Here is a 17,002-nt window from a genome sequence, read left to right as displayed (position 1 = left end):
CTAATTTCGTGATCACTACGCTAATCTACATGCCGTCGGGAATCCCGAATTGTCGCTGCGTCAGAAAAAAGAAAATGTACCACAATTCATCCTTAATCACACATCTTATACATTGGATTACTGGCTAACACAAAGAATTGTTGATCAACACAGTGCTAATAAAACAATACTATTGAAACGAAGACATTGTAATGAATATATATTGCAAATATGTGTGTCATCGGCTGTTTCTTTTATTATACCAGACCAAAAAAGTCAGGTTTCACCTTGGAAAATTTCATCGCATTGTTAGGTCGAAATGCAACAGCGTGGCACCAATTGTTCAATTTCAAATATTCTTATAACTATTCCAGAAAAAATACTAATTTTACAGCTGTAGATCACAAGTATAAACGGTTGTTCGGTGGTAGTTTGGAGCATAATGCATTTCCAGTTAAGGGTTTGGATTTCTAACCCCAATATCCATTGCGTCCGCCACTGCACACGTCGTACCACCACAACAGTCCTTATTCGGCCACAGACCGACCATATTGCCTGCAACCGATGATTGCCAAAATAGGGAGGTCAAAACAGCTAGGACAGTGGTTCCCAGCCGATGGGGAATCACCCACCAGTGGATAATTCAGATAGTTCTGGTGGCGAACAGACGCACTTGCAAAATAACTATTTGCAATATATAGGCTACATCAGTGCGGAAGCATAACACCAGGATTACGGTTACTAGTTCACTGGCCTGAAATACGTGCGTTGGTAATTTTATAGCATGTTGTCCACAAAAACTCATTTTGAACTCTGGATAACCAATATCTGGGCCCAAACACTTTTAGCAAAAATACAATAAGTTTTCTGCTGCAGTAAAAGGCGATTGATCATACCTATACTGTCAGACGTTGCGAAACACGTCTAACCAAATTTTATTCGAGGGAGCATCTTAAGGGTTCGAAGGGGAATTTTAGTTTGGACCTGACAAATCAGAAGTGGAGAATGAAGGAAAAAAGGTTGTGATCCCCTGAGCTATTGTTAAAATAGCAAAACATTCAAATTAGGCAGGCTTCGACTGTATCTCTGCATCGCCTACTGAATTTCTTCGCTGTTAAATGGTTCACTCTCCGAAAGTTGTATATTAGGGCTGTTCAAAAAAATTCTCCAGATTTCACTGGCTATGGGATTGTTAGGTTGGCTAAAACAACGTTGCGCACCAAATTTGGCTCAATTCCAACCAGTAGAAGCAAGGTTCTTGCAGTAGAATGTTTATTATATTTATTATGAATTTATTATATATAAAATGAAAAATAAAATTTAAGATCTTCTGCCAACCCCATAAAATTGTTAGGCTGTAAGTCAGTGGTTCCCAACCTTGTTCCACCCACGTACCATTTCGAGGTTTTATTCAGTGCTCGCGTACAACCTACATCAGGGTTGACTAACCTTTTTGCTATTCACTGCCGCGTTTCGATTACTCACGTAGACTACCGTCGCATTCCAAGTCATGGTCGTAATGAACTACGTGTAGGTCAAATACTAATGCTTAACTGTCCATGTCCATTTCCGGAGAGCTCCGGATTGAATAATACATTCAGATCGGCTTAGTAGACGCACCGTAATCACGACTGGACATATTATAAATATTCTCTGGAATTCGCCATGGTCGCGCGAAGAGTAAAAAATTTTCAAATACGCGAACTAATTTCGTCATTAATATTAGTATAGTTTTATATATTTCTACCCTACCCTTTCACAGCCCATGTGATCATATCACCGGTATAGTTGAGGGAGGTCGTGTTTTAGAAAATTTAGGGCAAGTTAAAAATGATGATTGATTTTTGGGTGGGCCAATTGTTGTTAGTCACTTGGTTGCATGTTGTTATTTCTTGACCTCCCATGAAGATTGTCAGTAGTGGAAAGATATTAAAATCGCCCAAACGTAATAGAAAAAATCGCTTTCGTGAAAAACAACCGATTCCAAGTTAATATTTCTATATGGGGCGCATCATTTACCTCTGCTGTTCACATCTGTATACTTTGAAGCAGAGATTCCAAATGGCGTTAATATAATGAAATCGAAGAATAAAGCTACGTTGAATAGCGCGCAGCGCCAAGAAAATTTCAAGATTATTTAAAATCTTTCAAAATTTCGGGAGTCAATTCGTAAATTCAATTTGCAAGTTGACGGCCGCCAACACATACGAATTGAATTACGCGTGCAATTACGCGCACAAATTACTTTACACGGCCGCAGGCTGGCAACCCCTGAACTACATAAGTCACGCGCGTCGAAGGCGGTCAAAAATGTTTCCAACCTGTTGAGCTGCCAAAGGCAGCGAAACAGAAATAAAGTGCTCATTCCAAGGCGCAGTATAAGATTTCTGTAGTGGATTCATTTGGAATTCTTCTGGTCAAATATATTAAAACGGAATTTGGCCAGGTAAGAATCCCAATGCTTTACGACTAGGATCTCTTCCCCGGAGGTCGTCATAGGTGGGATTGCCCTTACCCACGGCAACGACCTTACCACGACCCATTCGAGCGGTGAACGTCGTCGAGGAAGGACGTCCAATCCTAATCAACGGAACGCGCAACTGCTGCGGCATCGACCAGGGATTTACGTCTCTAAACCAGGTGTAGTCGTTATATTTGTTGATATAACACTAGTAAATATAGAAATAGTCAATCAAGTGATATATTTGGCATCAGATGCCTAGCGTAAGCGGCGGACAAAAGCGATCCGCTAGCGATGTTTTAGAAGGTCCTGCGTCTAAAGCAGGGGCGGGCAATTATTTTTCCCCGCGGGCCAAATTAGACGCAAAAGTATGTTGGCGGGCCGAGTCAGACATTTTTGAATATCCATCGTATTTATTTTATTTCTAAATTGGAAGCAGTGCCCCCAGACCAACCCCCATCGAGATGCACGATGCACGAGATGTATTGTATAGGCCTACACTAATTGGAAACGTGCCAACGTGCCCTAATCAAGCGAAGCGCGGATTTTTTCATGATTCTTGATTCAATCTGTCAATAATATTGGTAATTGCAAATAAATTGCTATTTGCTATATCGCTATATTTTTAAACATCTCTCAGCCCACGTAGTGGCCTACTCAGTTTTACCCTTTGAGCTGAGAGGTACCGTCTTGGAAATACTCGGGAGGGCTCGTTGGTATAATTACTTCATTACATGTTGTTATTTCGTGACCTCCCGTCGGCTACGTGAAAAGATATTGAAATCGCCAAAGCGTATCAAACTAAAAAGACGCACCCGATTCCCGATTGGTATTTCTTTACTGGCAAATATTGCCTATGGACAATTGAACTTCGTGGTTTTCAGTCAACATAAGGGCTGTCCTTATCCGTCAAGGTTTATGGTTTTAGTCCACTCAACAACATTATAAAGTAGGTTGACATTTTAAACTTCAAGCAACCTTTCGCGGGCCGCACAGAATCGCTCGTCGGGCCGCATTTGGCACGCGGGCCGCACTTTGCCCAGGCCTGGTCTAAAGGGATGGCTAGCGATACTGTAGTCGCGGATGTAAATTTGGCTGCAGTGGTAAAAGGAATAACGCAACCTTTACGTCAGTATAACCCGATTACCATTAACAACGGGCTTCATCGTGTACTTGGGGGGTCTTATAGTGAAATCAAAGTTTTGCCATCAGGTGATTTGTGGGTCAAGTGCAGCAATGCCAAACAGCTATAATCTCCTGGCTTGCAATAATCTCGGAGATAAAGACAAAAAAGTGGAAGTTCGCGCCGAACTCCATAAAGTGAGAGCGCCAGAGGTTCGTGGAGTTATTGCTAATGTGCCCTTAGATATGTCAGACGATCAGTTGAAACAGATCTTGAGTGATCAACGCGTAGTGTACGTGCGCCGGTTTTCGTATAGATCCGACGGAGAATCAAGGCCTCGTAGATCTGTGTTGCTTTGCTTTGGTTCAACCATACTACCGCCTATAGTCAATATCAGATTTCTTAGATTTGGGACACGTCCGTATAACCCACCCCCGACCCGTTGCTTCAATTGTAATCGGTATGGCCATAAGTCCAAACACTGTCGTAGTGCGCAGCGATGTACCAGATGTGGGATGAGGCATGTAGATAAGAAATGTTCGAATGAACCTCGTTGCGTTAATTGCGGAGCGGCTCCTTCGGCGAGTTACAGCGGATGCAAACGGTACAAACAAGAGGCGAAGATAAACGCAATAATGACTGATCAAAAAATCAAATATTGGCAGGCGAGACAGCTGCATCTGCGAGAAACACAAGCTCCTGATTTTCAATCGCATTCCGAATTTCCTACTTTGCCTGGATCAGTGTATGAACCGAATAAAGACTTCATCGCGCGAGTGCTTTAACCTCGAACATATCGAACGTTCCGAAATCGCCCCATACTGTCATGAATAAAAGCTCCGCACCTTCACCTCTCACGGTCACTAGCGACGGAAACATCACTATTCCCTTGGCAACATTTTTCAACTTTATAGCCGAGGTTATGAAGAACACGCTACTATCTATAGCAGATGGAAAAGCTCCGCAAATTGACGCAATTATCGCTCAGTCCGCTGAGAAAATTTCGGTATACCGATGCCCACGCCAGTCCACAATGTCGATGAACAAATAATACTACCAATAATACTACCGATAATACTACCATATCGTCACCTGCTAGCCCGCAAATTGCAATGCGACAGCCTCAAGAAGAAGCCTCAAACAACGATCACGTACTCTGCAGCTGCAGAAGAAACAAATAGTGAAGGCATGGACCTCAGTACGAGCAACATGACAGAAAACACTGCGAGTACCAGTCAGCGGGCGCCCTCTTCTCTTTAATACAATGGGATTGTAGGGGAATATACCGGAAAATCAACGAGTTTAAGCATCTTATCGAAACTACGAACCCGAAACCAGATATCATTGCATTACAAGAGACTCACCTTGTATCCAAATACACGCCGAAGATTACTAATTACAATTTATTGAGTAAAGACCGAAATATCCACGGTGGTGGAATTTGTTTCTTTATAAAATGTGGGATAAATTTCAGCGAGTTAAACATCGGAGACATTGATCCAGTAGAAGCGTTAGCTATCCAAGTAGGCGATATTTCCATTATGAACGTCTACATTCCTCCTAATCGAGTTGTATCACGACCAGTCATGCAACGCTGTTTCTCGGGACGGAGCGCGAAAAGTATAATCGTTGGCGATTTCAACGCGCACCACACGCTATAGAGCGCCTCTTCTTGAAACCGAAACGGACGACATCTATATCATATCATAGGGGATATGGAGCTTGTTGTCAACAATGCGACGGTGCCTACGCGATTGAACCTATCGAGACCGAACCCCGGTTCCACGTCTCTATTAGATCTTACCATATGCTCAAAAGACCTCAGTCACAAGATATCAGCCTCTGTGACGGATAAACTACTGGGAAGCGATCATTATATAATAACTAGTGAATCCAACTTCTACGTGGAGTGTCAAGAGACCCACGTCTTTTCTTGGTCATTCCGAAATGCGAATTGGGTCAAATTTAAAGACAATGCACACAAATATTTTTCAGCCGCTTCTGACGGGCCTGATGCATTGTCTATTGACGCAGTAACTAAAGCGATCATTAAAGCGGCCACTGAAACTATCCCGCTGATTAAACCGTCATCAAAAAGGACATGAGTTCCTTGGTGGAATAAGGAATGTTCAAAAGCTACGCGTCTCAAAAGGGTGGCGTACTTGAAAATGAAAAGAACTTTCCGCGAGACAGAAATAATTGATTTCCGAAGGCAACGGGCCTTAGCAAGGAAGAAGATACTCCCAGCCAAACGAGACTTCTGGCGGAAGTTTTGCGACGGACTCACGAACAACTCGAAATTGTCAGAAGTCTGGAGGACCATTCGATCAATGTCTGGCTCGAAAACATGGAGTCACATTCAATCACTTGACCCCTCCAATGGAATACTGACTGAAGACATCGACAAAGCAAATGAGCTCGCTCACCACTTTGCATCAGCCAGTAGCAACCGTAACCTTGATCCTTCACACATTCTTAGAAGGTGCGAGGTTGAAAGGGAAGTTCGGTGTGCATTGCACGAAAACATAATAGACGGTGAAGATAATAATTCTTCCTTCACTTGGGAAGAGTTCCAAAAAATCCTGAAGCCTAGAAAAACACATCTCTAGGCCAAGACAGACTATGCTCGAAGATGATATTGAATTTGGACACAAATTGCTTAGTTAAACTGCTCGAATCAATGAACAAATGTTGAGCATCTCAACGGTGCCCAGACTCTTGGAGACACTCCATAATCATTCCTCTGCCAAAACAGGGTAAACCAACCAACGCGGCGTCGTCGTACCGATCAATCTCCCTTACCAGCAACCTTTGCAAAATTATGGAAAGACTTGTAGCAAATAGGTTAAATTGGTGGATCACAGATCGAAATTTTTTCAACATCAATCAAAGGGGTTTCCGACCAGGAAGATCCACCACTGACTGTATTATGTCTCTTCACGATGAGGTATACAAGTCAATTTGGAACAAGAGATCAGTATTATCTATATTTGTCGACTTTAAGAAGGCGTAGGATATGGTTTGGAGGGTAGAGTGATTTTCAAATTGCAAAGGCTTGGGCTATCTGGTCACATAATTAATTGGACATACTCTTTCCTTAGCAGACGCACTTTCCTAGTTCGCGTTGGTACCACGTTGACTGATACGTTTGAAATGGAAAATGGCACACCTCAAGGTAGCGTAATCAGCCCGTTGCTGTTCACAATTATGATAAACGATCTTCCTGACGTTATTGCATCGAGTGTCAACTTGTTTGCCGACGATGTCTGTTTATGAGAGTCGGATTTACAAATCTCGGAACTCGCTAGTAAAATTGAAAATTCACTTGACGGCGTTTCGGAATGGTGCATTAGGGTTGGGACTTCGGGATCAAATTTCAAATCCCGGGATCGGGATTTCCCGGGATTTTCGCTCCTCAATCCCGGGATTTCCAGGGATTGGCAAAGTAGCAAAATGCACATACAAGCTACACTGACAAGATTTATTCCTTGCAAGATTGACGCAAAAACATGCTCCCGTGAATACGAATGAAACGCAGCGATCGAAAGGAACCCGAATAATGAGCTTATAAATTCATGTACCGCCTGCTTCGTGTATAGGAGTTGATTTGTCCAACGTGATCGGAAAATGTCCATCATTCCGTTACATTGCCATAAGCTCTTCTTCCACACACTTGCGGATTTCTTTTGTGCTCGATCACGAAGTCCCGAACCCGTTTGTGACATCTTGGCAAGTTATAGCCGTCAGCCTTGAAGGCCCGACGAATTTGCTCACTTTGGAGCAATTTGTTTAAATGCTAGCCCGTCCACAGCAGTTAACTGGCTAGGAAGTTCATCGAACCGAGAATTATGCGATTTATAAAAGGAATGATATTTTTTTGACTTGCCCGATTGAGTCATGCGGTTGATTTAATTACTAACATGTGTACGGACCTTGAATGCGTTACCAGTCCCTTTGTGCTATACCAGTGGTTCCCAACCTTTTTCGTCTTATCGCCCCCTTATCAACCTCGACACACATTTTCGCCCCCCATACCCTATCGCCCCATATTTACGGATCCGAAGAATAGGACATATAAAAGGGAAAGTCATTCACCTAACCTCTTTGATCGCCAAAGAATTGAGTAAATAAGAAAATAATTTTTCCGAGTAGAATAGGTGCTTCAAAAACCGGTTTCCGCCGTTAAGTTGACCATTTTTAGTCAACTTTGGCGTCGTATGCAGAATAAGCCACTGCTACGATCCGTAGACTACGACGGAAATGATCGTGCAGTTCATTTTGTGCAATAGTTGGTTTTATTATCATATAATTGGGAATTGTTTCAGACAATCAGCCGAGTTTGTAACACTGCTTTATTACCAAAATAAGAGACATGACGCTACGTAAGCCTTGGTAGATGCTGTTTACAAATCCCGGGATTTCATTGCGATTAATCCCGGGATCGGGATTGCTTCAAAACCCAGGATCCTGGGATCGGGATTTCCCGGGGTCCCAACGCTATGGTGCATACCGTGGGGTTTCAAAGTTAACATTAAGAAATCAGCGGCAGTCCTTTTCACCCGGCGGAGAAAAACCCCTGAAATAAAGTTACGGCTATGCGACTCTCCCGTACAAGTTCAAGCGGAATATAAATATTTAGGGGTAATCTTTGACTCCGAACTTATTACCGAAGCCATTCCCGAATGGTGGTTGAAAAATGCACTAAGTGCCTAAACCTTCTTCGCGCTTTAGCAGGTACGTCCCGGGGTGCTTCAAAACAGAGCCTGTTAGCTCTTTACAGGTCCTTGATTAGATCAGTTATTGAATACGGACAAGAAGCTTATTTATTCTCTCCAAATTACGTAATGGGGTCTATACAAACGATCCAGAAAGCCGCGCTCAGGATATGGAGCGGTGCTATGCGTAGTACCCCTATCTATGCGCTACAGCACTCCTGCAGGGAACAACCCGTAGACACTTGTACTCCTGCCTAAAATATCGCTGTAACATTATAGCAAGAGACAATCACCCCTGCCGCAACTTGATAATTCAATCATGGCATGAAATCTTTCCGGACTCTCAGCAATTCATCACATTCAATATATTGAGTAGACTTCGGTGGCTAGATGAGCTACATCTTCATCGCATACAATCACCGCCTAATCCCCCATGGGATGATATTTATATATGTGTGGACGACAGTTTGTATTCGCAAATTGTCAATTTACACCACCCTATTGCCATTGAACTAACTTGCAACCAGTACATTAATGAAAAATATAGGAACCACACAAGGATCTACAGCAGGGCCGGCCAACCCGTGGCCCGCGGGCCACATGTGGCCCGCAAGAAGGTTTTGAGTGGCCCGCGAGGAAATTTCCGAAATTTCTAATATCATCAAAAATGGATTGCACATATTGCGAACTTGCAAGGCGAACCAAAAATTTGCTTATTCTGGCCGCAACACTTGAGATGTGATGACTAAAATATCAGTTCCGACGCATTGACAGATCCATCAGCCATTCACAAATTGGTATATATCTTCGTACGCTAAAGCAGAATAATTTGCGATAGATTTATCAAAGGTAAAAATTTTCTACAAGCTTGGCGCAACATGTAGTCACTCGATTTCTTGTTTTTAATATTGTTGCTCTTTTGTGAAAATGGAAGAATACCTAATGTATCAGATTGAGTCGAACTATATCCGCGATTACGAGGCAAAGTCTCGTTTAACATAAGCGACATTGCGTTTGCGCTCGCAGTAAGACCGTCGACTACGAAACCTAGGCACGAAATGATTGACGCATGTTGGTCGAAGCTTTCGATATCGATATGTCCATGCGCCGAATAGCCTAGTCCTCGCAAACTTAGCCCAGCGATATACAACATGCCCGCAATATAGTCAAGTGACAATATTATTGACCTATAAACTACAAAAAAAATTGGCGCTTGGCGCGGCTAGTGGCCCGCGCAATAGTTCGTCAATCGAATGTGGCCCTTTGGCTGAAAAGGTTGGCCAGCCCTAATCTACAGTGACGGCTCTAAAAACGACCACGGATGTGGCGCAGGATTCTTTGTCGAGAGTGTTAAGTACTCTTTTAATGTCGCTCTCCCACAACAAGTGTCCGTATTTACTGCGGAGCTTGTCGGGATATTAAAGGGTCTTTTGTGGGCTGAAAACAATCTTCGCCCACAGTATGAATTAGCTATTTTTTCAGACAGTCTGAGTGCCATTTGGGCCATAGCCAATCGTCAGTCTGAGAATTTTTTAATGACTCAAATTATTCTGTCTTGCAGAAATCTGTCGCGGAGCAACATAATTACGCATATAATATAGATTCCTAGGCACAGGGGAGTGGGGCAAAACGATCAGGCTGATCAGCTAGCCGGAAACGCAGCGTGCGGTGAGGCTCGTGAGGTCGAACAAATCTCGCTGTCAATCAAGGAAAGTACGATCGCAAATCGCCAAACACTGTGAGCAAAGATGGAATGATGAATTCAAGGACCCAGATGAATATTCGCAATGTCGCGAAATATTTGCTTCGCAAACAATCATGCCAAGCTGCAGCATATCCTCACGAAAAATCTCATCGATTCTCATAAGATTGCGAACGGGCCACTGCAGACTCCACTGGCACCTTCGCAGAATCGGGTGTCATGACACGGGTTTATGCGATGCGTGCGATGTCGACGAGACGGTCGACCACTTTTTAATTGATTGCGAACGCTACTCGACCCACCGCGATCACTTGAAGACGACAGCGGCGAATCTAGGCATACCGTTTCAGCTAACAAAACTTATCAGATCCACGGATTTTACTGCCAGTGGCTGAATTCGTTATCCTCACCGGCAGACAGTTGTGACCCAGACTCTTGACACCTGGTGTAAAAGGCCATAGTAGCCGAACACCATATGTGCAATACAAACAACAACAACAACCTTACCACGACGACTACGGAATCAAAAACCTCAAAATCAACCCCTACTGAACTAATAACTCCCTTCGGTAAAAGAAAGAATCTACTCGCGTACCACCTGGAAAATTTTCGCGTACCACTACCACTGGTGGTACGCGTACCACAGGTTGGGAACCACTGATATAAGTATAAATGCTGAACAGCGAATTCAGCTCGATTTCGACCACTGGAAGCGAAGTTGTTGCAATAGAAAATACCTTGATTCCATGTTTTATAAAAAGTAATTGAAGAGTTAGTCACCATAAATACTATTTTATTCAAATCCAAGTTTTCCACTGCAATAACTTGGGTTTTACCGGTTGGAATGGAACCAAATTTGGTGACCACCGTAAATGCTGTGTTAAGACTGATTGTTTTGAACCAAATTTGGCGAGCATTGGAGTATTTGGTTGTATTAAGTTGTTTATCATGGTAGCTTCAATGGGCATGAAAGGAAAAGAAGCAGAAACATACCAAAGCAAATAAGGTGGGTCAAAAAAGTTGAAATCCTAGGGAACACCATAGCCCACGAGACGAAAGACGAGGAGAAACCATGGAGGAAATCGGTCGACACGGCGAAGAAGCTTATGGAGGACCTACGAAACATGAACTTGAGAAGGTTTGAAAAAATAGAAATAGCAAGAACGAACATCCTCCCCCTGTTTACATACAGGGCAGCAACCTCCAGCTTCCCCCCCAGCGCAGCGCGCCAGGCTAAAACTCCACCTAATGACCTTCCTCTTCCAGAAAAAAGATAAGATTGAATATGAAAAGGTAATACAGCCAAAAAACAAAGTAGGCCTCGGCCTGACAGACATCCCAAGGATCACGGACCTAATCTATATCAAGCTGGCCCTCCACTACCTGCGCAAGAACGGAGACCCACCAGAGACAGAATGGGAAACCAGGCTCGAGAACCAACTCGCCCTCACGCTTCGCAGGTATGCAAAACACAGAATTTCTAACGCAAAAGCCCATACATTTCAGCCGCTGAAACATTGGAGAAGAATCAGTGAAAAAATGAAGGAACTGGAACTAGACCCAGAGGACATCAACAAAAAGAAGGATATATACAAGAACACCATGAGCAGGAACCATACAAGAACCACCCGGGAAATGGAGGGCCCGAACTGGAGCAACATCCAGCACCCGGCCCTCACCCACCAGCAACGAGGACACAATTGGGAAACCACACACCAACTACTCCCAACAAGAGATCGACTATATGCAAGGTTGGCCGCACGCACATCACACTGCACCCTTTGCCATAGCTTCGTCGAAACACACCCCCACCTATTCATAGGCTGCAAGGTGACCAAACCCGTAACAAGAATGTTTCTAGATTTATGGTCGGAGGAAACGAGGGACGCAAGACAACCAGTCGAACATCGAATCATCGTCAACATGCACCCGCAACCACCCATACAAGACGGTAATAAAACATCATTGGTCCTATTAATCTCCATTCTCAAACAGGCAATATGGACAGCCAGAAACAACAAGATCCACGGGACGCCCCGAATCGACGAGGAATGGATCAAAAACTCCACGCTGAGAAGAATAGAAAGAAGACCCAAAAACGAGGAGGACGACAAAACGGAGGAAATACTGGACAAGATTAAAGAGCGGGCGCGCGCGATGCGATAAAATTGTCTTGAATATGTACCAGTTTAAAAACTGTCCCAACTCCCACCCTGGCACTGGGAAACGAGTCGAAAAGTAAAGAGCGGACGTGGACGAAACCACCACCACTCTCATGACTGCCCACTCGCGGCCACCCCGAAACCATCCGCGAGCAGACGCCAGCGGAACGAATCCATCCCTCTCCGCATAAAACCCCGCTTGCACCACCCCGCCGTCAACGAATGGCCAAATCTCCATGCACGAAACCGCGCACAATCCCATGAAATTAAAATCCTGTAATTTTACGTACTCGCATGCAAGTTACCTGTGATTTTCCGCAAAATATAATGTAAATCTCAGTAAAATTTTGTGTTTTGCATCTCTGTTACCACTGCCAACGTGGTGACATCTACTCTTTATTTCCCAACTGTATCTCGACGTACTCGCATGCAAAATTATTTGGTGAATTTCCGCAGTCTATAATGTAAATCTCAGTCAAATTTGTGCCTTGCATTTCCTTACTATTACCAACGTGGTAATATCTACTTATTGATTACAAATGATGCAATAAACTCTTAAAAGTTGGCTCATGAAAAGGGCGAAAAAAATATCGAAAACTACCGCCCGATTACGCTCCTTAACGTCGACTACAAAATCCTGACAAAGATCCTGTCTGACCGCATGAAGACCTTGCTCGCGACCGTGACTCACGAACACCAATTCGTCAATCCGCCCAGAACAATAAACGAACTCAACCTCCTAGTACGGGAAGTGGCGTCGGACATGAAGCAAAATGAGTCAGGTGCTATACTGTCTGTTGACTTCAGTAGTGTAGCTGGTATCGTTATACGCAGGCCAATCAGAGAGCGCCACGTCATCCTAATTGCCACGCCCATTTTCATACCCTAAGGGTACATTCATCTGCTACGTCATCTGTGCCACATCATCATCAAGCGCCACGCCTATAGTGCCACATCATCCATCCATTGCTATATCATCGCTGCATTGATTGCCACATCTTGATACTTTTCTCAGATATTGTATTATGTGTATTTAGGACAAATATCATCCATCCATATTTTTTAAACTTGATTTTATGTGTACAAGTTACGGTTTCTGCAGTTTCCACATTTTACGACTTATGATTACCGCGTCAAAACTTACATTGGCACTTTACTCAGTCTCCTTGAAATAGCATTGTATAGTGTACGAGTTCATTTTATTTCGAAAAAAGAGCATATCAATGATATCGTTGATCGTTATTGCATCGATTCACTAGCTGAAATCCTCCAGATCGGTTGATGTTTCGAGGTACACCGCTTTGCTGCCGTCCGACACTGCGATCCGAGTTCTTGCGTTCGATCTGACCGTTTTGTTTGATGTAGCGATCACTGGCTTGTAGTATATACGATACGAGCGGAAGGTCGGGATTATGAACAACTACGCTAGGCGAATAGATGACGAATTCATCAGCTCGCAGTATAACCGCTACCTGTATAATGTTTGCATGTCGAGTATAAGGGTATTTAACTCGGCACTAAAATGCCAACGGAATAGCCGCAGGGATCCGGTTCTCGTTGCTATAATTAAACGAACACCTTCGCCGCAGGCACGCGATCACCGACGTTATAATGATAGGGACAAATTAGCCGCATGAAAGCGAGTCTAATGAATATAACGACAGACAACAAGTTAGTTGAAAAGTAAAACTAATCGTGACCGATGCAAGACGGCGTGAAACAGCGCTTTCGCTCGATTCTTGTAGTGACCACAATTCATACGATTCAGTCCTTTTCATGTCACTAGAATAAGGGTGATTAAACCGACAGTGAAACGCCGCTTCACAATTGCAAGTTAGGGTAATGCAAATTTTACCCCTTCAAGGGTTATAAAAGTATGGACGGCAAAAGGTATAATTTTGGGTCGACATGGTACCATAGCTATCTATCAATAGGTATGTAATATTTGTTGAAATAGTTGCTATTGATCATAGACCAAGCTTGCTTTCAGAGCTGGAAACTAAACGCATATGAAAATTTACCTAGGTGTTCCCCACACGCATCAAATGTAGGCCTACTCAAGTGTTTATGAGGTGGCGAATAGTTCGATGGTTGTTGGCACGCAAGGACGTCACATAGAATTGTGGAGTTTTCTGTAAACTATAATCCAGTGATCTATTTTCAATCACTATATTTTTCATTAATCTAAACTAAGTACTGTTAGTAGGCAAACCCTAGGAAAGTATATCCTCTGATAAAAGCAGGAGTAATTTGTTATCCGTGAAATAAATAGATGGTGCGACTCTAATGGACATAAAGAAATGAAAATTTTGTAAAGTAGATATTTTTCGGTATGCTAAATTCGGCTACGCGGTGCTAGACTTCTTGGTCGCATGAAATAGGATGTTTTAGCTTCAACCTCAACGCATTAGCACACCGAATTTAAATATAGGCGATAAATAATATACAGTAGCTCCAATTTTAATGAAAAAATAAAAATAAAAAAGCGTGAAAAATTGCATTTATCCTGGAACGCACCAAGAAAAACCGTATGAATTTGTAAAGTAGTTAGAAAACTACACTATTCCGCTACACTAAAGACTCAAACAATCCGGATTTTGTATGGTGTATACTAATTTTACATTGCGAAGTATTCAGTAAAGTTCAATCCAGTGAATTCGCGTAGGCTATGCATACAAATGAGGAAAGTTACATCAGCGCGTGTTAACTAGTTGTATTATGTAGCTTGCAATTCATGCAAGTTTCGAAACTTCCACACTGAGTCTTTTAAAATAGATAGAAACGAAAAAAAACTAATCGAAAAAATTTACGAAGTTTGGATGCGGCATATTTAGGTTTTCATAAGGGTGATTAAACCGACAGTGAAACGCCGCTTCACAATTGCAAGTTAGTGTAATGCAAATTTTACCCCTTCAAGGGTTATAAAAGTATGAACGGCAAAAGGTATAATTTTGGGTCGACATGGTGCCTTAGCTATCTATCAATAGGTATGTAATATTTGTTGAAATAGTTGCTATTGATCATAGATCAAGCTTGCTTTCAGAGCTGGAAACTAAACGCATATGAAAATTTACCTAGGTGTTCCCCACACGCATCAAATGTAGGCCTACTCAAGTGTTTATGAGGTGGCGAATAGTTCGACGGTTGTTGGCATGCAAGGACGTCACATAGAATTGTGGAGTTTTCTGTAAACTATAATCCAGTGATCATTTTCAATCACTATATTTTTCATTAATCTAAACTAAGTACTGTTAGTAGGCAAACCCTAGGAAAGTATATCCTCTGATAAAAGCAGGAGTAATTTGTTATCCGTGAAATAAATAGATGGTGCGACTCTAATGGACATAAAGAAATGAAAATTTTGTAAAGTAGATATTTTTCGGTATGCTAAATTCGGCTACGCGGTGCTAGACTTCTTGGCCGCATGAAATAGGATGTTTTAGCTTCAACCTCAACGCATTAGCACACCGAATTTAAATATAGGCGATAAATAATATACAGTAGCTCCAATTTTAATGAAAAAATAAAAATAAAAAAGCGTGAAAAATTGCATTTATCCTGGAACGCACCAAGAAAAACCGTATGAATTTGTAAAGTAGTTAGAAAACTACACTATTCCGCTACACTAAAGACTTAAACAATCCGGATTTTGTATGGTGTATACTAATTTTACATTGCGGAGTATTCAGTAAAGTTCAATCCAGTGAATTCGCGTAGGCTATGCATACAAATGAGGAAAGTTACATCAGCGCGTGTTAACTAGTTGTATTATGTAGCTTGCAATTCATGCAAGTTTCGAAACTTCCACACTGAGTCTTTTAAAATAGATAGAAACGAAAAAAACTAATCGAAAAAATTTACGAAGTTTGGATGCGGCATATTTAGGTTTTCTAAAAATTATTCATACCCATGACTCGAAATATTGTTAACTAACTTATCATGTTCTGAAGTCTCATACATGCACCGACTCTGTGCATTCAATGTAGGGGTAGCTGACTTGGAGACAGAAAATCACACATATTTGACCGTAACATGGTCTTAGTATGAACCGACATGCATTCGACTTGTGGAAAAATGTGTCGCACACTATTTCACCGAGATTACAACCCTTTCGCAGATATTCGTTGGTGCTATCGATACGGTGAACAGCACGTTATGTATAGCGATATCTCCACAGTCAAATACGCGAACCATGCACAACCATATACCCAGACTTTCGTTGAATATTCACGACACCAACAAATCTGTACATCTCCTTTCCCTCGACATCAATGATAGAATCCTCATCCCAATGCGCAGTACGAATGGTGGGTTCATCGGGTGTAAAATCCAAATCAAATGACACCAAGGTCTGCTTTCTCATTTTCAATATTTCCACCACCGCGTCTTGTCTGTGTCTTAGCACTAGCGTGTGAGGATGGCGAAATCTCTGGGTGGTAACACGGATGGACATGATATTCTTCGATATGATCAACTGAAACTACGGATGTGGTGGGTTAGAGTCTTGTCGTGATGGTCCGTTTCGAAATGCAAGCGGATGAACTAGACCAAAAGTTTCGAAGATGTGTTTTATAATTGCTCTAGGTGTGAAATAGACATCGCACTCTTGCGGGGAAACAACACGAATTCAGTCTTCACACCGCAGAAACACAGCCGCTTGGTTAACATCACAAAACCGCAATTGAACTCAAGATTGCCATACACGGAATCGCTGTTAACGATGTCTGACTGCGGCGTTTCGGCGAGTAACGAATTCTCGTATTTGGTATTGATTGTGACACATAGTCAAAACAGCGACAGTTTTCACAACCCGATACATACATTGAACCAACTGATGTAAGGTGAAACACTACGTTCGCA

The 17,002-nt window shown here is 42.5% G+C and overlaps 1 protein-coding gene across 1 annotated transcript in view; it reads right to left on the bottom strand.

The window, feature by feature from the left end:
- Nucleotides 1–17,002, bottom strand: part of LOC145438068 (uncharacterized) — a 73,687-nt gene that overhangs the window by 8,039 nt on the left and 48,646 nt on the right. The window lies entirely within an intron of this gene.

The sequence above is a fragment of the Botryllus schlosseri genome, chromosome 4 (assembly GCF_051294905.1).
Source record: "Botryllus schlosseri isolate E-star chromosome 4, Bs_hap1, whole genome shotgun sequence".
NCBI classification, from domain to species: Eukaryota; Metazoa; Chordata; class Ascidiacea; order Stolidobranchia; family Styelidae; genus Botryllus; species Botryllus schlosseri.
Note: the sequence above shows the minus strand (reverse complement) of the source record. Positions and strands in the feature narration are given on the sequence as shown.